Source organism: Aquila chrysaetos, chromosome 1 (assembly GCF_900496995.4).
Source record: "Aquila chrysaetos chrysaetos chromosome 1, bAquChr1.4, whole genome shotgun sequence".
Taxonomy (NCBI): domain Eukaryota; kingdom Metazoa; phylum Chordata; class Aves; order Accipitriformes; family Accipitridae; genus Aquila; species Aquila chrysaetos.
In genome coordinates, this window is record NC_044004.1 from 78,002,319 (window position 1) to 78,028,469 (window position 26,151).

The following is a 26,151-nucleotide window of genomic DNA, read 5'->3' on the forward strand; positions in this document are numbered from 1 at the left end:
AAAATACATATATATTTTTTTCTTATTCTCAGAAATGGATCGATTATTGGAAGTGAAGTTTAATAATAGTGATAATCGCTCTGCTGCCTGACATAAAAACTTCTGCCAGTGTGAGCTGTAAACAAAGTGCTGGGCAGAAGTAACAGCGGGCGCTTCAACCCGCGCTGGCTGCAATCCATACTCTGGAGCAACACAGCCCCAAAAACCCACCCCTCTTCTTCCCCCCAAAAGCAAACCCCTTACTTTTTTATTCAGAATAATTCACTCCAAAGCAGGCATGAGGCTTTTAGGAAAAATATTCCCTGAGGATGATGCCAGGTTTTCTCAGCAGGTCTTTGGCTGTTAATTCCTTTTCATTTGATACGATATGAGCCCTCAGCTGCACATCTTCCATTTCATGGAAATTTAGGGAATTCTGAAGCCCAACACTGCAAATTTGAATTTAGAGGAAACAAGCAGAGTCTATTTAAGCAGTAAAGTATCTGATCTGTAGCTGGAGACTTCGGAGTTTATATCTTCTTGTACTGATATTCTTTATTTTCTTTTTATATTACCTTTTTCTGTGTCATACCACACATTCCTTTTTAGCAATCTTTGCCTTGAAAAAGCAAGTGTCTTCTGGTTTCTGCAAAACTTCATTCCAGTAACATGCGTGCTTATGACCTGTGTATGTTTTTAATCTTAAGTAATCCTTAAAAATTACGTTCCTATCCTAATGAATGCATTGCTCTCCTTCCTAATTCAGTTGCTTTGGCAAAGGTTATATATGGTTGATCAGATACGTAGTAAACAAATGTTACTGTCAGTCTCAGTTCAATTCTGAGTAAGAGAAGCCCCTACAAGCCAAGAGATGTACTAATACACAGGCAGAACCAGCGGTTAGGCTGAAATTTTTTTTATTTTAAGAAGCCTCTTTGCAGACCTGTTTGCTTCCTATACCAAAGAAATGCAGAACTGCAGATGTGGGCTTTTGTCTTCAAGCCATTGACAGAGGCAAATGGTTTAATCATTATTTTTTTCCCTTGAACAGCTTTCATTTCAGTACTGACATTTGCATTTTTATGGATGAGTAATTCGGAGGGAGAATGCACACTAAAAAGGTAAGACTACAGAACAGTGTCTGTTTAGTTTTGGGAAGGCTCTAGCTCTTGTTTAAGCTGATGTTCCTGCTATGCATTTCTAAGGGTAGAATCTGGATCTGCTGAAGAGCAGATCTTTCTGAATAGCTCCATGTGAAGACAGGTGTATTCTGGATTAAGAGTGATGGGTCCCCATGTAGTTTATCCATTCTTATTCCTTCTTGTGTAGGTTGCCAAAAGAGAGAAAGAACATCTTGCGCTGGTGATTACCTCTTCTAAATACTGAACTTCTAGGATGTATAGGCAGACTTCGCCTAGCATGGCAATTCTTTCTGCATATTTCTGATAAGAAAAATAGATCGTAGTCTCCTCTATGTCTTTCTTTTCCTAATGTAACTTTGTCCAGATTAAATATCAGACAGTGCTCTGCCTCTCACATGCCATTTCAGCAAACCATTTTCCCCTTCATTATTCAATCAGAAAAGGATTATGTTTGGGAAACTGCAAGGTTGTACCTGAAGATACTAATCCAAATTAGGGACCCCTTCCTTAGTCAACTTTGACCAACCCTTCAACATACGGACTGAGTCCTATAACACCCCTCCACAACCAGTAATTTCAAAGATACTACTCCTTCTGGTAAGAGCTATACCTTCTGCTCTTGGCTTGCCTTGGCTTACCTCTGAAAAAATAAGTATTCTTAACTGGAGCTGACTAACTTGAAGAGAACTCCTAGTGGAGATTAGGCAGGGTCTAGTCTTCCTATAAGCTAGCACCCAGAATTAGGGTCTTTGGGGTGGCATATTTATAATGATAATATAATGATAAAAGCAAATGGTTGTACGGTATTTTCATGCTGCGTGACTCCCGATTGATATAAATACGCAGCCAGGCTCTGTGCAACACGAAACAGTAGACATACACAGCCAAAACCCGCCTGACGTCCTTAGCTGCCCACGCAAGTCCCCTCACTGTGCTAAGCACCCAGGACCTGTATGGCACTCCCAGACATTAATCATGAACCCCGTCCCAAGCCTTTGCACCCTGCTGCAGCTAACACGAGGAAATCTGCTTTGGCTCTTCTGAAGTGAAGCTAAAAGAAAGCCAGACAGATGATTCTTTGGCTGCAGATACGCTAAATCACTGACAAATCCGAGGGCAACCTCAATCCACACTGTGGCTGCGGCCTGCAGCAGTCACTACAAATGCTGTGGCGTGCCACGAATTCCCCCTGCTCTGCTGCCCTGCTGCAGACTTGCGCTGCACTGTATTAATCCTCCCCAACCCTGCTTGCCCTGGGAAAATAACACTGCGAACAAAACCATCCTGAATCGTCTCCAGCTGCTTTTGCAGCTCGTCGATCGCCACTGGGCGATTCCACTACTGCTTAGAAAGAGCATCCTATGAAATGATAGTCGAAGCAAAGGCAAACGGCCACCCTGTACATGCCTGAATATTTCTGTGTGGTGGAGTACTCCCTAAAGGGCAAATTTTTCCATTTCTAAGAACAAGAATTCTGCTCTTCTTATTCTAGGTCACTTGTGGAACCGCACAGATAACAGATCTCAACAAAATGTCACTAATGATAAAGTCCGGGGTTTTCAGAACTGTGTTTCTGAAGGTAGGCACTTTACTTGGGTGTCTAAATGGAGGGGGCAATTTTCACATGCAATTTCCAAGACTTACTTTTGAAAGCACTGGCCCAAATGTCACCCATTACACTTGGATATTGAAAAGTTAAGCAGGCTGGTCTGGGTGTTGCACCAGGGAAAGGAAAAGTGCAGTGCTCAGTTTAAATACTGATTTGCTGAATAGGATGGGACTGGCCACACCACCCTGTGTGCCACAAACATTGCTATTTTCTGACTGACTGTGACCGCACAGGACTGAGTCACCCAATTCATAGCTGCCAGTGCAATGTAGCCAACTTGCAAGCTGGAAAGACCAGCTTGGCTTTTATCCCTAAGCATGCTTCTCAGCTCCCTGCTCCACTGAAAAGTTTTACTGCAGCTGAACAGCTTGCAAATAAGAAGGCCTAAACATGCACAACATACCTCATGCAAAGGAAGATTTTGCAAAATGTAGGACTGATCGTTGCCGGCACTGTAGCTTCTGGAGCTTGGCACCTGAACGGTGCTTTCCCACACTCTCCTCCGTGGTTCAAAAGCCATACCCTGGGGAAAATTCAACAGTCACTATTTTCAGCAGCCAGTCGGTAAAATAATTGCTTTTGGCTGAAAAAATTAAATATCACTGAGCATTAATCGAAATATTGTTTTGTTTTTAAAGGACACTTTAGCTTCAAGGCCATTGAGTCCCTCTCTGACCATGCTGAGATGGTAGCCGTGCTGCGTCTCAACGTGCGGGGGGGAAAAAACATCGACTTGTTTCCGCTTTTCTCTGTTCTCACCTGAATGACTGGATCAAGGTTAAACAACCGCAGACAGAAGGAAAAAAGATCACTGAACAGAAGTGGAAATGTGAAATACGTCAAATGATATTCTTTTTTTTTTTGTCGTCAGAAGTGCTCAGGGGTTGCGGCCAACGAGGCAAGAACAGACAGACAGTCTGCAGAACGGGAGATTTCTGACGGTGAAGTCCTATTGGGGTTTTTTGGGACAGTTATATATAAGACACCAAAGGAATGGCTCAGAACTACTATCCCCACCTACAGTGTTTCTTTTCCTTTACATTTACGGTAACGATGTTTGGGCAACAGTTTGGTTTTTTCAGTTCCCACTTACTATTCATTGTGAAACTTGGTAAGATTGGCCATGTTATAATGTTACTCCATGAGTATGTGGATAAAGACATTTTTCTTCAACAGTTTTTTGCTGTATTTATGAACCTATCCCATTGTTCGGATCATTCTTTAGGTCATATAACATGGTTGGCATTGGTCTGGCAAAACCTTCTGCTACCCCTCTCATTTTTATTACTGTGTATATAAAACATATGCAAATGTTTTCTGATACTTTGTCCAACCGCTTAAACACTGAGTACCAAAATTAATTGCAGATATTTTCATCCTTGCTACAGCAAGTGACTTACGCATGATTTGGAGCAATGGGCAGATCTGTAAGAACGAATACTAAAGTAAAACTCCACGTAATATAAACAGCAGCAGCATGGCAAACTACAAAGATGAAGTTACAAATTTAAGTACTTTTAGGAGAAGTAATTAGTCTGAAATCAAAGTTTCTACCCTGAGCCTGATTATGTGTGCAATAGAAAGGAATTCATTTGGTTATGCTACAGAACAAGGAGCCTTTCCAAACTGTACGGTGACTGCTGCTATTCTTTTGACTTGGTAAACGTAAAATTCTTTATTTTAGGTTATTTAGGCCTTAAATTCACAGAAATGTAAATTTAAATTAACTTCACATTCATTGACGTTAAGTAGCTTTATTTAATTCAGTTGAGAACTGCATGGAATATCTGAATCCTAGTCTGCTTTTCTGCTTAGTGAAACTTCACCTTCTACAGTGACAACCAAGTAAAAACCTCTTATGCCATCTCCAGTTGCAGAAATAATACCTAAACAAACACTAGTCTTCAGGAAGAAAACATCTGCAGTAGACAGACAATATCATTTTAAAGGCAGTCTTGAATGAGAAGCTTTGACGTCTGTCAACTTTTTCAGTATCTGAGAATTACTGGCTGCTGGAAAACTCTGAGATGGCTGAACACTGCTTTGGTAGACAAGTTTGCCTTTGCCCGTAATTAAGGCCAAACCTACAAAACACCTGTCTGTATATTGAGAAGCAAATTTGATCCTCAGAAATTCAAATCTGTGAGCAAATTGTTGTCAGGATAAAAATATACTGCTATTCATTGCAATCACTGGATTGCAAAATGTAAGGCAAGCCAGTAGAAGTGACAGAAGATCAGCCTACATTTTTATATTTCACTTCATTAAAACAAGGTATCTTTAAATCCCTTCTTATGCTGCCTTGTTCATAACAGTTCTTTTTTAAAACACCACCTTACCGCCGTTCACGTGCTTAATATTCTTGATGGTAGTTACAGCGTTGAGGTTTGGTCATATCTTAATTCACCATTTGATGTTAAAGGCGTACATTTCTAAGCAGAAGACACCACCTGGGCACCCGCAAAAAGGATGTGTGAATGACCCCATGTTCCGTTTTGCCACAAAACAGCACAAATTTGCACACTGACGTTTGCTTTTTGAAAACACTGAACAGTGAACAAGTTGACACCAGCATGTGCCCAGGTGTGAGCGTCTGTGACCACAAACCCCAGCGGGGTTTCTGAAGGCGCGGGTTTTGACACTTGTAGACAGAGAGTTGTTTACTAACAGTTTCTGAATATTCCCAGGTTTTCTGTCACTGAAGAAAGGGACACCAATGTGCAGGTGAAAGGAACTGCTAGCACCCTGGTAGAAACTGCAGTACGCATGTTGCTGTAGCTGTGATGACCTATGGGTATAAGTGAATCCAGGTTTGTAAAGGGAAGCTGTATCTTGTCAGCCTGACTGAAGCTGGGTGGAAGCCTCTATTGGATCTCCCCCTAGTTCTTTTCAGGCTGAATAATTATTGCTGCTCTTGCCGGTTTTGAACTCCCCTCATCTCTAATTTGACAGCAAATTCCTCAGAACAAAGCACACTGTTCTCTCGTGTGTGTGACAAAACTTATACACCACTTTTGCTGCTCTACAGTGTAGTAAATACATCTAAAATTTGCTGTCTGAGCTCATCTTAGCATCTTTTTTCTGGGCTCTGTTGCCCTCCGCTGAGTAGGCATGCCATCATCTAACAGTGCTTTGGAAAAACCACTCCACCAGTAGCACAAACACATTTGGCTTAGAACACCACTAAGTACTGGCACAGCAGACAGATATACAAAATTGCTTGGGAAATTGAAATTTGAGAATGTGGCTGCAGTATTTGGGGAACGGTCATAGCTGATACTAAGATTCAATATCAGCAACTACCCAAACAGAAATAGTGCCTTTCCTGGGAAGTTGGAGGTGTCGGTTCCAGGACAGAAATCTCAGCTTTGACACAGCCTTTCTCAGTGAGCCAGATTTCCCATCTGATACACCAACCTCAGCCATTGACCCAAGAGAACTGACTGAGGCGGCACCGAAGGAGCACATGCAGTGTAATTCAAGATGTTTAACACATTATTATGCCTCACTAGGCTTTACCAATTCAGCATACACTAAGTATGAAAATGGTCACAGCAGATCTAACCAAAGATCCAGTCCCCTATCTTTAACAGCCAGCAAAGAGAAGAGAGGAAGATGATGATAGTAGCAAGCGCTCGCCAGCTGAGAAACAGTACCTTGGTGCGCTGCTGAAGCTACCCAACTCATTTAGCACCGAAGTGAACCAGGAGTGTTCACACGCCCGGCGATCACGGCTCCAGCTAAGCACTGTAACTGCAAACGCTCACCTGACGGTGCCGTACCTCTTCATGGCAAAACTAGGATATCCGTGAAACACCAAACAACAGCCAGCATTTTGTCTTCCCAACAGTCCCCACTTTCTCTGGAAGTAATTTACGTCCTTTGCAAGCTGACCACGCTTTAAGCAATGCTCACAATTAAAATTCACTGTCTTAAGCCTGGTAAAAGCATTTGGCCAAGCATTACATTCTGAAGTGGGATTGAGACTCCCAATTCTGCCCCTAAGAGATGGTCATTTACTGCTGTGACATCTCACAGACTTAGAATACACCAAAGGCATGAAAAATATATATCTTATTTTCTCTCTGTGATATATTCAGCTTGAAATTCAGTCATGGATGAGGGATTTTCATTTTTCCCCACGTGAATATGACTACTCTTAGTACACTAGGAAGAATATCTTTGAAAAGCAAATTCCCCGGAACAAAGCACACACTAGTTAACTTATATGAAATAATTTCTAAATAAATCGTAACCAAATCACGTCTACCACTTTTGCTGCCTTACAGTAAATTGGGTTGATAGGTACATCAAAAGTAGCTCTAATAAAGTGCGTAGATTGTGAAAATTCGGTTAGGAGGCTTTCTGATTGGTTGGTAATCCTAACAAAGTCTGTCTGGGGAAACTCCCAGCACATACAGTTTATGTGGACATGGACATCTTTGTACAGCATTGCTGCCATTGTGCTTCTGCCAACAGGGCAAGTTTGCCCTGTCAGCAGCAGTGCTTCTGGCCACATTCAGTGCTGATTCCTCCTCATCTTTCCCCCTCCCACCAGCTTCACAAGTATTAATCAAAAGTCATTCATAAAAAGCTTTCACCATGCAGCAGTTTGATTTCTACTCCAGAGAGCCCTCAGCAAGGAAAAGTCAAAGAGCTGGGCCATTTGACCTCATGTGCCCTTTTTTCTTCAATTCACAGCATGCGTGTCAGCACTGCCATAAATACCACACCTCGTATGCGGTAGGGCTTCATGGCAGTCTTCAGTAACTTTTGTTACCCTCTTAATGACACTTCCTCCTGAAGTCACCCGGTGCTGCACTGACCTGCAGGAGACAGGAGCTGGCAGAGGAGCTGCCTGCCGTGCTCGGGGTCGAGCCTGCAGGAACCATGGTGGGGGGGCTCGGGAGGAGGCACGTGCCACTTCTCGGCTCCTCTGCTCCTGCCTGGGTAGCAACGCTTGGTCACTTCACAATCTTTTTTGGAATCATTTTGAAAAAAGCCTGTTAGGGAAATGCAAAATAAAGAGTATTTCAATACTACACCTAATTTTTTTTATTTAAATCCAGTGCAATTTGTCGTAAACTGAGGAACTTCCCTTACTTTCCCTGACCAATCCCCAAAATGCACCCATTCCCCTCCAGTCCACAAAAGAGCTGCTGGGTCTCCAGACTGCTCCCGCAGCTAATGGACACAACTCAACTTCTACCAAAGCTGTTTTGTGGTCTTCCTCTTTGGGGATGGTGTGATAACAGAGAAGTAGACAGAAAGATCATGTGAAAAACATACATTTTCATGTAGATGACAAAACACTCACCCCGCTCACCATAGAGAGCTCGGAAACACAGACTGCATGCTGAGCCGGACTTTTGGTCTGATTTGACCAGCAGGGCCAGGAATTCTGGCGTAGGTAGGAGGATCACTGTCCCTCAAAGCCCCAACAAACTGCAAGTCAGCCAGTGGCCCATCGCATCCAGGTGTCAACCCTGCTTGCCGAGGAACCGCGTTACAGAGGCTGCAGAGGCAGCTGCAGCCTTTGACCATGCCAAGGGAACTGGAAGGCTGGATAGAGCTTGAGGGGACCGAAAACCAGCCCCAGCGCCCAGCCGAGGGAGCACTGGCAGCCCGCGGCACCGGGCACTACTTCCGCATCCTAAGGAATGCACTGCAGGCATCACTGTCCCCCCGTTTCAATGATTTCTTTTTATCTATTTTCTGTAATTTAACTATAGACGGTGTTATCAGTGTGCCTCATTGTCCTGAATCTCACAAAGGCCTTGCCCTTGATGATACTGAGGCAAAAAATTCCACAGCTTGATTGTGTGTTGCGTAAAAAAGCACTGCCTTTCATTGGCTTTAAGTGTGCTGTATTTTTATTATACTTCTTGTTATGTTTTATTATGTATTTGCTTAAATTTTCCAAAATACTCTATAGTCTGAAATACAAGCTATGCTTCAAATGCTTCATGAAATAAGCAAAAAATAGCCTTCAAATTTACCAACAAAATAAAGTCATCTCCCAGAATGAATCAATAAAACCACCAGGCCGTTTTCAAGTAAAATGATACCACATTGCCAGAATGACAAGCACAGAATTGCCTCACAGATAATAAACCAGAACTGAATTTGAGAAACCTCATACAGACTTTCTACAGTGAATCATCTTTTTTTGATTTTTAGCTGGGGGTTGAAGAAAGGGTGATTCATCCCATTCTGAAATTGTTTTCTGTTTCAATACAATACAACTTTGTTTTCTGCAACATCTTTTGAGCAATGTTGGAAGTGCGGAATAACGACCAGTTAAATCAGTCCCAGCAGAAGAGAAAAACAAGTCTGGGGACAGGAAAAGGCATTTTCCATCTGAGATTTAGGAAGGAGTGGAGAATCAATGTGGCAGAGTTGTATGAAAAAGCCTCTCTCAAGTCAAAGAAAATTCATCTGTTTAAAACAGAAACAAAGATTCTGAAGGCAGAGAGAGAAATGGTCAGTATTAGGTGAAAAGAAGAAATTGGGAGACGTGGGCTTTAAAAACAGTGAGGCATTTGAGAGCCGTTTCTTAGCCATCAGGGGACTGCAGGGCTTGTGATGCGGACACGCCAATTTTGTCGCAGCCACCGGCTGGTGACGTCACCGATGCACCGGGGCGGCGGGAGCTGGGGCGAGGGGGGAGGAAGCGGCGGATGAGAGGATGCAGCGATACCGTCGAGGCAGCACGTAACGCTGTGGGAGCACCAAGCGCTGACGTGCTTGCAGGGCCAAAGTGAAGGGGAATGTAAAATCAAAGCCAAGGAGGAAACAGATGTAAAATAACAAGTAGTAAGAGGGATAAGTCAGGTTTGGGAGTGTATCTCTTGCCCAAAATGGGGATGCCTGGCTTTGAGACTCTTAGCAAGGAAGTTGAAATAAAACCACAAGTTTTCTTGCTCAGACAGCCAGAGTGACTGCGGGTAGCAGCTAGCTGTGACTAATGCCATAGAGATTCTTAGCGGTGCTGACAACGTGCAGGTCCTGCGTCTTGCAGCAGGAGGTACATCCTAGGCGCTGAAGTCACTTACTTGTGTACCTCTTGCCTATAAATTTAGGAGAAAAATACTGCCTGTACATTTAATTCTCAGAGCCTTGGGTAAACTAATTTACTTGGTGAAGTCATCCCAGGAAAACTGTTTGCCAGGAAGGATTTGAAGGAGAAGAGGGTGGCTTGGCACCTCCATTGCAGCAGCTGTTCCCAAAGGTGCTGGAGATGTTGCCTCCTGGAGAATGCAAGACAGGCAGGCAGGCATTTGGGTAGGTGCAGTTGCCCAACGTGTCCAGTCAGGAGCAAGCAGGTGACATCCTGTGCTCTGCAACCACCCAGGACCTGGGCCTGCCTTTGCCTGCTGGTCTGCAAATCTTACCAAGGAGCCCAAATTTTGAAGAACCTCTGGTCATCTAACACAGGGCTCAGCTCCTATGGGTAGCTGTCTCCTACAAGGGCACTCCTGAGTCATGATGGTGTTCCTCCAGGCACAAAGGATTTTGGACTCCACTTCACCTCTCTAGTGTCACCCTCTCTTCTCCAAGACACCCACCGTAACCACATCATCAGCCCTTTGAACTGCAGTTGGAGGTGACCTGAGCATTACAGGTCCTTTATCAATCTCAGACCGTTGGAAAGTGCTCTTCTCTCAACTGGTGAGACCAATGTTCGTGACCGTGAGAGACAGGATCTCAGGTGCACAGTTACCCAGCAAAAAATTACCACCTCACATTAACCCAGAGAAGGACGTTTACTGCTTGGTGCAAGGGTGAAAGACGCCAGAGTGCCCCAGTGCTGCCAGTGTAACATTAAGAAAGCAAAGAGCAAGAAGGAAAAAAAGTCCTCCTCACACAACTGAGAGCAGAAAGAGGCAGGAAATTCAGGGGGATGGGGGCAAGAAGAAAATTATGGGAAGAGATGAGGAGAGACACGTTCCAAAAGGAGGTCAAGATACCTCTTCCTCCTATCAGAAAAGTCCCTTTAAATCTAACCTATAGCTCCTGTCTTTCCCTCTTACCATTTATAAGGTGATCACCTTCATACTTGTGTACCTTGCAAGCCTTGGGGAGCAGAGGCAGGACAGAGGAGTATGGCAGCCTTCATCTACTCTGTTAGCATTAGCACTCTGTAGTATGTTCCTGCATCTCCTGGGTAGCTGAGCACCCTGCTTCTCACTTTAGATTGTCTGCTCTTGCCATTTATTACAAATAAACACAAAAAAGCATACCAAATACGGACATGGGGAAGAGGAAGTGACTTCTCAAGGTTCCTTCCAGTCCTGTCCTAAGTCATGTCCCAAATATTTCCATTGATGTATCCTTTTTCTAAACAGGCACGGCAGCATCAAAAGTACTTGCGTGGGACCTAGTACTTCCTTTTTTGCCCCACATGTGAGCAACAAAATTAACAATAGGAGGAGTCTGGAGAGTGGCTTTGATGTCATTCAGAACTATTTGTGGTCCTCATCAAACCTCTCCATCTACAAACTTCTGCCAAGATTGTCCAGCAAACCATTAATATGTATTGCATTCAGGCAAAATTTGTACAGCGGTCGTTCAGCTTTCCAGCCAGGTACTAAAGGATTATTTAACCAGTGGTGAGTCTGAGCTGATTCTCTTGCACTGATGTGATGTCTACACTACCGCAAGCCAGTTGTTGGGAACCTGGTCCAAGACTGATTTAATTCTGGCTATGCAAAGAGCTTGGAGACAAATTTCTGGACTACATAAAATCAGCACAGCAAGGCTCCTCGAGAAGGGAAGTCAGAGCAGGCTCAGTTCCACTCATCCTTTGCAGTACAGTACTGCCCCGAGGATTGCTGTAGCTTATATACTTTGAGCCCTGCTTATTCTACTGTACAGCACATTGAAAGTTAGGTAATAACTGTCAGTACCAGAGTCAAGGAATTCTGGAAAAGAGGCTCCTTTTCTATGTCCTAAACTAAGTGCACTTCATTTAGGTCTGGTCCATGGTCATGTAAAAGACTGCCTGTATTAACAGTAACACCAGGGCTCTTCTGTAACATTTTCCACTCAAAGCTCTTCACAGAGGAAGGGAAGTCCAACAGCTTCCCCTTCGACAGCTCAGGGAAGAGAGGAGAGGCACAAAAGGTTTGCCCTATGGGACTGAGTGGCCCCATGAGGTGCTCAGGCATGAACCACCAACGACTGTAAGCAGCTTGCACAAGATTTACCTGCTGCCGCTTCTCCATTATTTTTAAACCTCTTGCTGCTCATTTATTCCCCTGTGCGTGACCTACGACGATTACTTATTGACCTGCTCAGCACTGTGCTGTATGTGGAGTATATGGAGAAAAAACTCAGGTGAAGGATGGTTATTTGATGCTACTGTCCTCCATCCTGAGCCACATCACATAAAAGGCCATCTGAAGCCTTCAGTGTAAACGACCCTCCTTAGCTCCTGGCTGCCCTCACAGGCAGTTGTGCAGCACGTAAGCAACACCACCACTGGTGAGGAACAAAACATTATTCAGATCACAAGCACATGAAAGGTCGAGGTTTCAGGTTATTTGCTTCCCTCCTAGATAATGGTCTATCAAAATATAAACCACCCCACCCTAGTTTCAAAACACCAACATGCAGCACTAAGGTGGGGTAAACCAAGGGCATTCCCTCCCAGCTGTTTTTTAAGAAACGTTATTATTGATCTTTATTCAAGCAACAGCAGTTAAGCAAAGAAACAACGTGTATCATCAGACCCACCTCAAAGAAAATGTTTGTTGCTGTCCACATACAGTATCAACTATTTTTGTGTAAGACACAAAGGGCATGTTCCTACTACCCGTATGTACTTCAGAACCACCAAGTTGCACGATGGTGAACATAACTACTGAAGTGTTCCTACTGCTGGTACACCTGTCTGCCTTTACCTGTGGACAGGTACTCGGGCGTCTCTTGTGGCTTACCTGGAGGGGAGCAGACTGGACTGCACGAGGGTTTGGACGATGCCTGCCCAGGTGTGGGTCCCTGAGAGGAAGCTCTGCCACGCTCATGTGTGTCACTTGCACGCACGTTGAAGCTCTCTGGTGTGGGGGGTTGAGGGCAGCTTCCCTGTGCACCAACTCTTTTTATTTCTAAAAGGCAACTGATCTTACCCTGCATTGCTGTACACACTCTAAAGAAGTAAAGAAACAAAAAAGGAGATTTTTTTTTTTTAAAGTTAAATTTAAAATATCCTCAATTTACTTAGATTTCTAAAACAAATAAAGTGCTTTTCCATGCAAAAGGTTGCTTGTCATAGAAAGAAGTCTCCAGAAGGAAACTCAACTCATTAGCTTGTGCAAACCAAGTCAGAGAATGGCAGCCTCCTGGAGCCTTATCTTGGTTCCTAAGTAAGTCCATCAAACCCTTCCCCTGAGCCTCACATCTCCCTAAATCTCAGCCTTTGCAGGAAGGACTACACATGTATTTTACCTTTTGTAAAAAGACTGCACGGATTTGAATGGAAAGACTTCAAGGCGTTTCATTATTTAGGTATAAGAAATAATACGATAGTTTGTGTTTTAAGTTACTTCCTACTGTATCCTCTTGATAAAATGAAGGCTATACGCCTTCACAATTTTCCATTTACACGGAATTCCACCAGTTTAATCAAAGTGAAACATAAGGTACTGTTATGGTCCTTGTACCTTCAGATTTCCTTACTGATAACCCACATACTATCCGTTAACCCATTGCATCATTCAGAAGAATAAACAACCTGGGTTCAGCATACAGGAAGCTGAACAAAAAGGAAATAGAAAATATTACTTTTCATATATATATTTTGACCTCTGCACAGTTCAGGCTGACATATTTTCACAGACCAAGGTTATCCTTCAGATGAGCCTGTTATGTTCACTACGGAGACAAAAAGCATTTCCTATTTTTATTTTTCAAGTTTGAGCCTTTTTCATTTAAACCACTGTTACCTCAATCCCACTGAACTAAAAGATGTATCAGGTGGTTAATAAGGGTAGCACAAGTCAGACTTACTTCCCATTCTCTCGTAACAAGCCACCCAGAACCACCCAGGCTATAACCAACATGAGCATGCATTTTTTCCAAGCATCTTTCTTTTGGTTTAGCAAGACTTATATGCTTCCCCATCCTGCATGGAGTTGGTACGTTACTTGCTATAATATTGTTGAGATTATTATGAGCACAATCAGCTTACAAGGCTGAAATCAGTGCAATATGAATTGCCTTTGTATTAGTTGGGAAAGCATGGTGCCATCATGAGGTACTCAAAAATGCTTCTGATGGCAGTGAAATGAATAGGAAGGCAGATGTCTTCACCCAGAACTTCTTTCTTTTGTGCCTTTAAGATATGGGATATTGTCACCTCTTATCTCTAAGGTTTTGTTTGGCATTTCCTAATTAGCAGGCTATCGGTATGCCGGAGCTGACACTGTTTCTGGGCCTGGGGAAGAGGGACAGCCACAGCCTGAAGGTTGGCAGGAGAATCCTTGGTGCCCCCCTGAGCATCAGCTCTCATGGAGGGTTAGGGGCTCAGGCATCACCAACGATTGTGTGCACTGCCATGCCAGTTCACGGAGCTGCAATACTCCCCGTGCTGAAGATACGACAACCTGTCTGCTGGAGAGGGGAGACCATGCATCAGCTGAAAATGGCATATATACTGCAATATTAAGGATTTGGTGTTTGTGTAATGCGAAAGATCTGCACCTCGCAACACACACCTTCAAACATGCACATAATGGAAGGGGCAAGGGCCAACATATGAGTTTAAAAACAAATTCCAAATCCATAACCTCAAAGGATAGTTGTGATAGACTTGAAACCTGGCCAAGAAGGGATGCAATAAAAATTCTGGCAACCAGGTACAAAAGAGAGGAGTGCTGCAATTAAGTAAAATAAGCAACATTTGCTTGGGGATACAGACTACAAAATCCAGAATTTTACTTCTAATAAGGTAAGGAAATCTCTCCTCAGTCTGAATAAAAGTGTTTAATACCTGTGCTCAGATGCAGAGGTGGAAACCCTTCCAGATGCTTAGCTTAGATCCTCAGTTCAGGTACAGAACCAAATACCACCCTCTTTCTAGGTATGTGACGGGACAAGGACTCAGTGAACTCTTTCCCAATGGGAGACGCAAATAATTATTAATGAGCAACAGATTAGCAGTCAGAAATCCTAGACTTCGTCCCTGCCAGAAAAGAATGCATGCGGTTTGGTGTAATCAGAGGACCCATAATCAAATCAATCAAACCATAAATCATTGTGGGTGTACTGGCTCCAGCTGGGATGGAGTTAACTTTCTTCACAGCAGTGCATATGGTGCTGTAGTTTGGATTTTTGACTAAAAGGTGCAGATAACACACCAGTGCTTTGTCTAGGGCTGAGCAGTGCTTGCACAGCATCAAGGCTTTCTTGTTGCCTCACTCAGCCCCCACCCCAGCAACTAGGCTGAGTGTGGGCAAGGAGTTGGGAGGGGACACGGCCAGAGAGACACTCCATACCTAATAAAGTTATGCCCAGCAATAAAAACAGGGGGTGGGGGCTGTCTTCCAAGGTAGCCATTGCTCGGAGGCTGGCTGGACATCAGTCTTCTTGTGGGAAGGGGTGAGTGACTGCCTTTGCAACACTTCTCCCCCTGCTCTTTACTTCACTTTAATACTAAATGTTGTCTTCACCCATGGGTCTTTTTGCTTTTGCTCTTCCGATTCTCTCCCCAACTCCGCAAGGGGAGGGAGTGAGACAGCAGTTGTGGGGGTGCTTAGCTGCCAGCTGGGGTCAACCCACCACAGTGGGAAAGAGCGTGGTGCTTTGAAAAAGCCAAGGTAGGAGGTAGTCATGCGTATGTTCTGGGTGTTCGCTGACCCCCACATAACCATGCCTCATGTACTTCTGCACTGCTGGTGTGAGAAGGGAACGTAGTGGCATTTTTCCCTTGTGTTTCCTTTCAAGGTCAATAAAAAACCCCCTAAATACTAGATGGAGATTTTAACAGCACCAACTCAGGTGAAATTCCACCTCAACTCCCCAGTCATCATTCAGGCAGCTTGTTCTTGGGCAACAGACCACTGGGGAGAAGGATGTGCTACACTTTTATACTTAACAGGACTTGCTGGTATAACTACGGATGACCTATAGCTGAATTCTTCCACCAGCACATACTAAATCCCTTTTCTAGGTAGAATGAGCTATACTGATGAAGGACATTTTTTGTTTATGTAATTGCATCAACATGGGGTACTGTGTCTACTAGAAGTGACTTCAATCCTTCCTTCTATCTTCCACACTTGTGTTCTGGTAGTTTTGCACGTGATTGCAATACGTCGTCTAAATTTACTGTAACGTCTATTTTCCTTCATAAGCAGGTACATACCACTACTATTACTACAACGTATTTGTGTAACACAACACTACCAAGCAAGGAGTATCTTGCTGAGGGACTTGACCCAGGCAGCATACTGGACTCTTCCTTGGAGGGGACCAGAGGACCCCCAAAAGAAGCCATTTACCAACTCTGTTCTTTACCTTTTTTTTCTTTTTTTCTTCTCTTTTTATAACTTTCTGTAGGCTAAGGTGGGTATTGTTACTTTAAAATTTAATTAGATAATACAACTCTAAATACACTGTCTTTACCATTGCACCACAATAACTTGTTGGTGCACAGATGAATGATTACGGTTGTTTAAGACTTCATAATAGAGGATACTCTTTTCGCTTCTTCAGTATTTTGCCAGACTTCTTTATGGTAGGAACACTATTCTCAGTAATTTAACTAAAAATCTAAGAAATGGAATGTCCAGGTTATTTCTAAAGGTGCTTTTGAAATACACTACATCTTAAGCAAACCTTCTTGCATATATATAAAAACAAGGTTGGGTTAAGTACAGGCTATTTTGTTGCACAAATAATTTTGTTCACAGTATTAGTAACTAACTTTTTCAGTCACTCCCATAAACCTTTAGTGGGTTTGAATCACGTTATTTGGTCCCCAAGTTATTTCAGGGCCCCTTATGAAATCTGTCACCGATTTTTGCTGAAGTTACTGCAATAAAAGAATGTAACCGATAGGTTTGTTCTGAAATCCTTTTAAAGATTACCCATCAAGAAATCAACACAGGCAGAAGATTACTTCTGGGGGGCATTTTGGTGAATGTAGGAGAACTTCTTGCCATAGAGTGGACAGCTAGCTAAACACTGAGCCAGTGAAGCTGCTGGAGAGGTCAGGAACAGGAGTGCCACGTTTCAGCCCCCTGCTGTCCCTGGGAGCGTCTGTAGGCCGAGCACTGCTCCGTACCACAGCCAGCCCCAGACCCTGCTGGGCAGCCAGGCTGCCCAAGGTCCTCTGTGTGCATGCACTTATGCCTGGACGTGCTGACTTGATTTGATGTTGATCCCCCTGAAATCAGTAGTTTTTCTCCCAAGAAAGACTGAAAGGATCTCACCTTCCCAAATGTGAAGGTCGTATGTGCTGTAGGCATTTTCTTCTCTGCTAGCTTTCTGTACAGCGTAAGGAAAGAAGTACTTGTACTTTGTACACCTCCCCTTTCCTGATAAAGCAGTTTTCCTCAGGTCTAAGATACTTGCCACTCTCGCATGATGCTAAATGGAAACACCATCATCTGCAAACAAAACTACAACATACAGATCATGAAATATTGCTCGCCACAGCATTGGACAGGAGACATTTTTTGAAGTTGCTATTGCATTCTGCTGTTTCACTGTAACCCTGGTGTAAGTCAGCCACCTAAGGAGGGGAGAGACAGCAAGGAAACGAAGAGGCAGCTGAACTCACACGTGTAGGAAGTTTTCATCTTCTGTCTCTCAGCAGATATCTACATGATTATTTTCTGGGATGTTAAGTGTACTTACATTGCTGACACTATTCACAAGTCCACTAGAGAGCAGCTATGCCTCACATTTACTGAGGGTTTTTTTTAATTAGTTTCTCTGACATTTATTACACTTAACTCAAATGACTAATCAGACCTGAAAAGCTTTCTCAGTACTAGACTGAGAAGCAAGGGAGGTGTGGCTTCAGGCTACTCTGATTCATACCAATGCACTGCTCTCTCTCAGCATTGATCTGGTCTTGTTCATGCACAGCATTATTCTTACAGAAATCTCATATTCTAGTTTGGGATATTTCATTTAAACTGAAGAAATGCAGGGCTGAGTTACACGCTTTTCCTTAAGCAAGCCTTGAGTGCCACATGTTGTGAGCTCCCTTGAATTTCTTCAAGAAGGGAAGAAGTACAGGACAAGGTCCGGAGCGACAGGCACCCAAAGGGCCTGGTCTTTCCAGTCAGTGGATAAAATGGGAACTGAAAAATAGCTAAATAAGGCTCTTTCACCCCATTTCCACTAGGTGCAAAGGAGTGCTGTGTATGTCTAAAGAACTAGTAAGGTACAGCAGTCCACAGCAACCCATATTAGGCCATCTAACTTATGGAAGATGTTAAATTACACTGAAGAATGATTTACACTAGTGAGAAGACAATGTATTTTATAAAATACAAATTTATATAGAGAAGACAATTTATTGTATAAAATATTGGATTCTCCTGACCATTCTCTTAACCCTATAAAAAGGTTAAACTTGTCTTTCTTTAAACATCAAGGAACAGGTTAAATATAAAGACACCATTTAAATTCCAAGCACCTCACTATTTATCTTTATGTAAGAGAAAAAGATAAAGGAAACTACTACCTGTCAAAACAGCTGGTAAATCCAGATTCCCTACCCTGGTCTGGTAAGTTAAAGAAAATTGCTCTGGCCCTGTTAGAAGCAGACAGACGTTATTAACACAGAAGGACATCACCTTGTCTCCAGTCCCCAGACCTAAGCAGATACGCATTGGCTAGCTATTCCCTGAGCTGCACAAACCTTTCACAGATTTTCCACAGCTCCCCATGGCCAACTCATACTTGGTCACCCAAGTATGTCACCCAGTGCATTAGAGCGAGGACGAACACCAGGGGCAGGTGCACGTAAGGATAGTACCGGGGAAGTGGAGGTAGTGGCCATGGGAGCGGTGCCAGGCTTACTGCTACAGCAAGTAATTCAGGGTAAGGGGCCCAGACCTCTCCCCAGTGCACAGTTTCCCAGCCCCCTCTTCCCAGGAGTCCTTCAAGTCCCAGTATTTTCTTCAACCTGCATTATCCTGGACCCTTATAAACTGCCTTCAAGTGCCTGGGTAGTCCTACTTTGGCACCTTTTTTTCTACCAGATCACTTAACCCTCATGCATAAAGTAGGAAGGACAAGGACTAATTTCAGAGTTTGTATATGCCAAAGGTCAGGCTTTTCTTGTGTACTTCAACAGTTACTTCTTTGTCCTTCGTTTTCTGGAATACTGATTACCCACTGTATATAAACCTGGCATTGTTTCCCACCTGTGAAAAAATAAAAATCAAGCATAGAAATGTTTCAGAGCATGTAAACTGAATCATAAAGATCTAAGAAAGCACAGAGAATTACTGTTATATGTCAGACTGATTACCGAAAATAGGGCGATGTCCTAGTTTCAGCTGGGATAGAGTTAACTGTCTTCCTAGTAGCTGGTACGGTGCTATGTTTTGAGTTCAGTATGAGAAGAATGTTGATAACACTGATGTTTTCAGTTGCTGCTAGTAGTGTTTAGACTAATGTCAAGGATTTTTCAGCTTCTCATGCCCAGCCAGCGAGAAAGCTGGAGGGGCACAAGAAGTTGGCACAGGACACAGCCAGGGCAGCTGACCCAAACTGGCCAACAGGGTATTCCATACCATATGACGTCCCATCTAGTATAGGAACTGGGAAGTGGGGGCGGGGAATCGCCGCTCGGGGGACTAGCTGGGTGCCGGTCGGCGGGTGGTGAGCAATTGCACTGCGCATCATTTGTACATTCCAATCCTTTCATTATTGCTGTTGTCATTTTATTAGTGTTATCATTATCATTATCCGTTTCTTCTTTTCTGTTCTATTAAACTGTTCTTATCTCAACCCGTGGGTTTTGCTTCTTTTTCCCGATTTTCTCCCCCATCCCACTGGGTGGGGGGGGAGTGAGTGAGCGGCTGCGTGGTGCTTAGTTGCTGGCTGGGGTTAAACCACGACAGGCGAGCATTTGATTTTTTCATTTGCCAGAAGACATATGAAGTGGCACAAACACATTGCAATTATTGAGATGATCAAGGAAAAAAAAAAGCTCACTTCAGGCCGGTCATTCCGCATCAAACTATGAAGAAATGTTTCTTTCCCAGCTTTTAAACTATTTCAAATAAAACAAAACTTCATAATGAAATATCATAAATGGAAAATCGAAATGCTCATATGAAAGTGTCAGCATGAAACATTTTGATATTTCTAATTATTTATTAGTTTTGACAGAAATTGGACAAAATCAATAAAATCAATCAGGATATGATGAAGAATAGCGCTAAAAGGAAAAATCTGTGCAGTTCGAGCCTTAAAAACATTGAACTAGATCTAGCACCGGAGCAGAAAACAAGGCAGCTTGGAGAATGAGTAAGGAGAGTTTCCATGGCATATGATTGTATCAGAGGATAAAACTGCTTGATCTCTGCTCAATTTAAAGACAATTTAAAGTGAAGCGAATGGTGGCATTTCTCTCAGAAAAACTCAGGATGGCCAACACAGAAATGCAGAGGGAAACGGCAAGAACAGAGCCAAGAAAAAAACTACAGGGTCTATTGCGTCTCTGCAATACTCTGTGTTTTTCACAGCACCTTTCAAAATAATGTCCTTTAACCTTCTCCTGCAGATCCACCACAAACAGCGATTTGAAAGAACATCAGCCTCCTTTGATCTCCGGTTATTGTTTTGGAAATTACATCTTTTGTCTCCTTTTTTCTTCAGGCCGTTTCTTACATTCTCATGAGTTTTCCTGTTCTCAGCCTGAATGTTTCCATTTCCTTTCATGTTGTCACCCTTTGTGCAGCAATATCAAGTACAATTATTTTGCAGCCTCTGGAGTCCAATAAACAACTCCTTACATGCGATGCACGATACAGTCACACAGCTCTAGGAGATCAAGGTGTCGAGGCTAAAAGCACTGGTACATGTGCACTCTTTGACCAGTAAAAAGGGCAAGTAAAACGCAATCTTCCTAGTGATTTAAGCTCTTAACATTTTATTTTGCCTGTGGTTGGGCTCCAAGCACGTAAGTTGCCAGCAGTGGCTCAGCTGATGGCAGTAGTAGGTGAAGGTCTGGTTTGAAGATGAAGGTCTGGTTTGAAGGTGAAGGCTGGGTAGGACACAGTCACAGCCACCCTCTCCTTCTCGTGCCTGCTGGGTGTCATAGTCCACCATGCTCAGTGGTGCAGCAACAATTGCCTATGGTCCACTCGTAAATCAGATGCCTGAAAAGATGAGCATTAAAATAAGTACTCCACAAAACGGGAGAAGGGTGACAGAAGAGGTGTAACCTTCTAGGCTGTGGGACAATGAAAGATGACTTTAAAAAACTAGGAAAATACCACTGAGGCAAGCTTCCACTGTTATCTTAGTCATTTGCCCATAGTGCAAACCAGCATTTCTCAGCTGGTAAGAGCATATCTCCCTGGGAAGGCATGGCAAGGTACCTGCAGTGTCTCTGTGCCCAGGCAGTCAAGCACCTCCCAGGATACGCACCGCCGTGACGGCTGGTCCAGCCTAACAGCTCCCTGCCACAGCAAGGTACACTTTTGGCAGGGTCAGTGACCTAACTTGTTCCCCGAGAGGCAAACACCAGAGCAGGTGAATGACTGGTGCTAGAAAGATGGGGAAAAAAAGGACCGCCTGTGACTTTCAGCTGGGCCCTCAACACCGGCGGGGGGTCAAGCCTGCAGAAGGGAGAGATTTAAGCAGCTGCTTTTGCTCCTCCGCACCCGGGATGCGACCATCGTGGGAGGGAGAAGGGGTGCCTGTGGCAGAGGTGCGGCATTAGTGCTTCACTCCCTATCCCTGGCCAGCAACAGGCAGGGAAGTTAGGAGGAAGACGGGCTCGGAGATACAAATGGAAATGTAGTGGCTAACAAACCACCTAAAAATGCCACCAACCAGGGATCTAAGAACCATAGGCTTAGTTACACAGAAAAAGAGAAAACAGAGGCATAGATAGAGTTTTTCCACGGCTTCAATAAAAAAGTAGTTGTGTAATCCCTATGATAATCAGAGGAAGAGCATCAGGACTGGAAATTCAGCTATATGGAGAGGAATGCTGAATCTTATGATATTGCTTCTGGGTAAATTCTGGATGCCCAAGAGAGTTTTTCCTTGGTTATCTGTATATCCCACGTTTGCAGTGATTATGGGAAAAATGTGATTTTCAAAAGCCTCCATTGTTCTGTACTAGCATCTTCACAGTGCCTCCTTGTTCTTCTCTTGGTTTCCCACAAGTTAGTTCAGAGAAGCAGCACTGTCTACTCAAGGAATGGGGTACCAAGTGTTAAGTCTGCAGGAAGCACACAGATAACAGGCAATAAAAATGTCATTGTACAGAAGACTACTTTAAGACAGCAATTTTACTATTTTCTTGTATATTCACCTACAGATGCAGCCATCATGTTTACTGGCTCAGGTTTCTGGAAGGAAAACACAAGCAGGACAAGACACCTTAATTTTCCAGTCAAAGGTACAACATTAGAGTAACACTTGTTTTTTGCTTGAAAAGGAACAACTCTCCTATCAGGACCAATCAGACAGTAGCAAGGAATTAAAATCTATGATCTTCTACTGATGTTTCAATATAGAAATTACTGAAAATTATTACAATGAATCTTGCAGTCATCCCTCTGAAATTAATTGACAGTGGGTGATCACACTTTCTATCTTTGCTCACACAGAAATCTTTGACTAATCTTTTCAGACAGATTTTTATACTCCCACAAATGCATCGAGTAGTTATTTTCACACAAGTAGTCGTTTCAATTACAGTTCTGCAACAAACTTTGTTTCGTACCTTGAATGTTCTTTTTCTTCTCCTTTGTCTTCTTTTCAGAGGTCTTTGCTCATTTTTAATACGTTTCCATAGGTTCACTTACAGGGAATGGTGTATATGCTTCTGGGAGCTTGCTTGCCAGGGGCAAAATTGTTGCTGGTGAAAACTCAAGGTTTGGGCAGTCATTGCAGTCATTGCTCATGACAGTGAAGGGAACAGGATTTGCCAATATTAGAGGCTCGAGTATCCTGTATTGCTACAGCTCAGCTTTCTGGGGAGTTACAGGCTGGTAGGCACTCACCAAAGCGGAAGGGAGAAGAGAAAGGGAAGGAATGAAGGCTAATGCAGATGGGTCCGTGACTCTCCTGGTTCCAGTCTGGCAATGCAGACGTGGATTTGTTTCTGCTACACTGTCCTGGTTTCAGCTGGGATAGAGTTAACTGTCTTCCTAGGAGCTGGTACGGTGCTATGTTTTGAGTTCAGTATGTGAAGAATGTTGATAACACTGATGTTTTCAGTTGTTGCTAAGTAGTGTTTAGACTAATGTCAAGGATTTTTCAGCTTCTCATGCCCAGCCAGCAAGAAAGCTGGAGGGGCACAAGAAGTTGGCACAGGACACAGCCAGGGCACGTGACCCAAACTGGCCAACAGGGTATTCCATACCATGGGACGTCCCATCTAGTATAGGAACTGGGAAGTGGGGGCGGGGAATCGCCGCTCGGGGACTAACTGGGTGTTGATTGGCGGGTGGTGAGCAATTGCACTGCGCATCATTTGTACATTCCAATCCTTTCATTATTACTGTTGTCATTTTATTAGTGTTACCACTGTCATTATTAGTTTCTTCTTTTCTGTTCTACTGAACCGTTCTTATCTCAACCCGTGGGTTTTGCTTCTTTTCCCGATTTCCTCCCCCATCCCACTGGGTGGGGGGGGAGTGAGTGAGCGGCTGCGTGGTGTTTAGCTGCTGGCTGGGGTTAAACCACAACATACACCTACATAGCATAGCAAAGCCCAGAAACTTACTCTCCCTCCCTTCTTCCAATTCCAGCTGTGCGTACCTGCCATATCCATTGCACCAACATTAGCACATTTCACCCCTCAATAAACTGAATGAATTCACTAAACGTAGCATAAAACTCAACTACGAAAGAAAAAAGCATGTAACTGATCTAATGTTCAATTACATTTTTCTGTGATTGCAACTGCTTCTGCTGCGGCTGCCTCTTTGTCCTACCTTTAGATTCATTAGTCTTGGATTTACCTTACATGTAAACTTATTTGTTTATTTAGACCACCTGAAAGATACTTCTGGCTACCCTAAATGGTGCCAGTACCATGGTTTATTCTAAATAACTTTACTTAGTTGTTTGGTTTTTTTCAATCAAATTCTCACTTGGAAGTTTTTTATTTCATAATGTCTATGTCATTTCCCACAGTTAATTTCTCTATTTGTCTCCACACTTGAGAAATGCTTTCCTCTCACTGCTAACTCCCTGTATTTAATTTTAATTTCCTTCTTAGACCTTAATCGTAATTAAGAATATCTTGATTCTTCTCCCTTTTTGAGGTCAAAACAGGCTCACAGTACATCTTAAAACATTTCCATTATTGTTTCCACTGAATGCAAGGAAAATATGTTGACTTCATTAAAAAAAGAATAAAATTAAACCAGAGATTATTTTCATAAATTAGATGTACAGATTTCACAGCTTAGAAACAAGGATGTCAAACGTGTCCAGCTTATACAGCCTCCTACACAGAAACCACAAGGTTTCAACGATAAGTCACTGAAACCACAGCATTCAGCTTTTTATCCAAGACTACCTTTACCAAACGGGTGCTGCTGCTTCAGTGCGATGACTGATCACACAATAGTTTTTCCAAGGTTCGCTTAAGGTGCTGACCTGTGAAAAAAAATGAAACTCATTATGCAAAACAACCGTGCTATATAGCTTTTCAAATCTGTATGTGTGCATATATAAAAGATACATCTGTAGGCACAGGCACACACATTTGTATCTGTTATATATGTCTAGTTATAGAAGACAGAAACAGAGATGTCTGAAAAAAAATTTTACCGAGAAAAGCTGTTTTTTCAAAGATACAACATTAAAGTTTTATCTGTTAAGGACAGTATGAGCTAGTCACCTCAGAGCATTCCCTAACATGCTGTAAACAATTAAATAGCAGATTTATTTAAGTGTAAAGTCATAACAAAGTGCATCATATTCACAAAGTAATTCATATATGAAAAACAGAATAGTTAATATTCCTATTTAAGATAATTCTATACTGGTATAGTCAAATCCACATCAGAGATTGTATTAGTGTAACTGCCTGAAAGGTAACAACGAATCTTGCCTGAGTGATATTATACCTGCAAGACTCTCAAAATGTAGACCAGGCTGCAGAGTAAAGACTTTTCCCTAAATCCTGTTCCTTAAAATGATTCTGCCAGAAATTGCATTTCAGCCACAGCTGAAGGGCTGAACGCTGTTTGCACTGGCAGCAAATTGCTGTTCCTGGAATGATGTTGCTGAGCGATACCTTCTGGCCCCCTCAGCCTTGTGTGCTAAGGAGGTACTTGTTGTGTAGGCGATCCACAGTTTTGATCAGTAGTAAAGCCAGCAGAAGAGGAGTTTCTGACTAATAGCAACTCATTGCTATTTGCAAATCTGGCAGTTGTGCTAAGGAGAAAGTAGAGTTGACAGTGAAATGATTCCAGTCAAAACAAAGCAAACCAAACAAACTCTCAAGGCCTTTGCAAGAGGAATTTTTCACCTGGATCATTTTAATGACCCAAGCTGCTTTAACAGAGGCTCCTCAGACTGCAATAAACTGTGATGCAGAGATACAGCAGAGTGTCAGTGACCTGAAGTAGAAAGCTCTTTAAACGGCTTTGCTGCTGAAGAAAGCACTTGCATTACTACATCCTGAGACCTGCAGAGGTGGCTTCTGCCTCAGCCTTCCCTTTGCTTACGCAGCATGACACCAGAGCCTCTTCTATGCTGCAGGAGCTGAAGTGCAAGCAGCATCTGATGGCTGATGCAGTAGTTTGCAGCACACATAGTGGCAGCGCACAGGAGAAGTTGAGGAGTTGGTCTGCAAGCAGGTACTTGGGAGTCGCTCCAAGGGGAGGCAGACCACATCCTCCAGTGCAATCTCAGGCTGCTCCTCTGTCTTCACTATTTCTTGCTGGGCCACAGAGATGCCTCAGCGTGGTATGACATGACACTGTTCCGGGGCCTGGGAAGACAAAAAAAAAAAAAAGGTCAGGAGAACAATGTGAATGAGTTTATAGAACTTAAAACCGACACTATCATTAAAAAAAAAATTCTAATAGAAACTGTGTATAGACAGTAAACATATATACACATATGAAGGAGGGTACAATCTGTAGTATTTTGGTAGTACCTGAGAACCAGAAAGTGAAACTAGTTAGAAATAAAAGTGGTATTCAGTCATCTGCTTCTACCAATACATGCCAAAAAGTAAAGCACAATAAAAAG

The 26,151-nt window shown here is 43.1% G+C and overlaps 1 long non-coding RNA gene across 2 annotated transcripts; it reads right to left on the minus strand.

The window, feature by feature from the left end:
- Positions 1–20,053: 20,053 nt before the first annotated feature.
- On the minus strand, positions 20,054–25,885 carry LOC115347460. 2 transcript variants are annotated; one of them, XR_003925499.2, is made up of 4 exons: positions 25,020–25,885; positions 24,467–24,546; positions 22,247–22,283; positions 20,054–21,080 (listed from the first exon to the last, which is right to left on the minus strand). It is a non-coding gene; the product is annotated as an uncharacterized LOC115347460 (long non-coding RNA). The 2 variants fall into 2 exon arrangements; XR_003925497.2 differs by having other exon boundaries at positions 20,054–22,283.
- Positions 25,886–26,151: the final 266 nt, after the last annotated feature.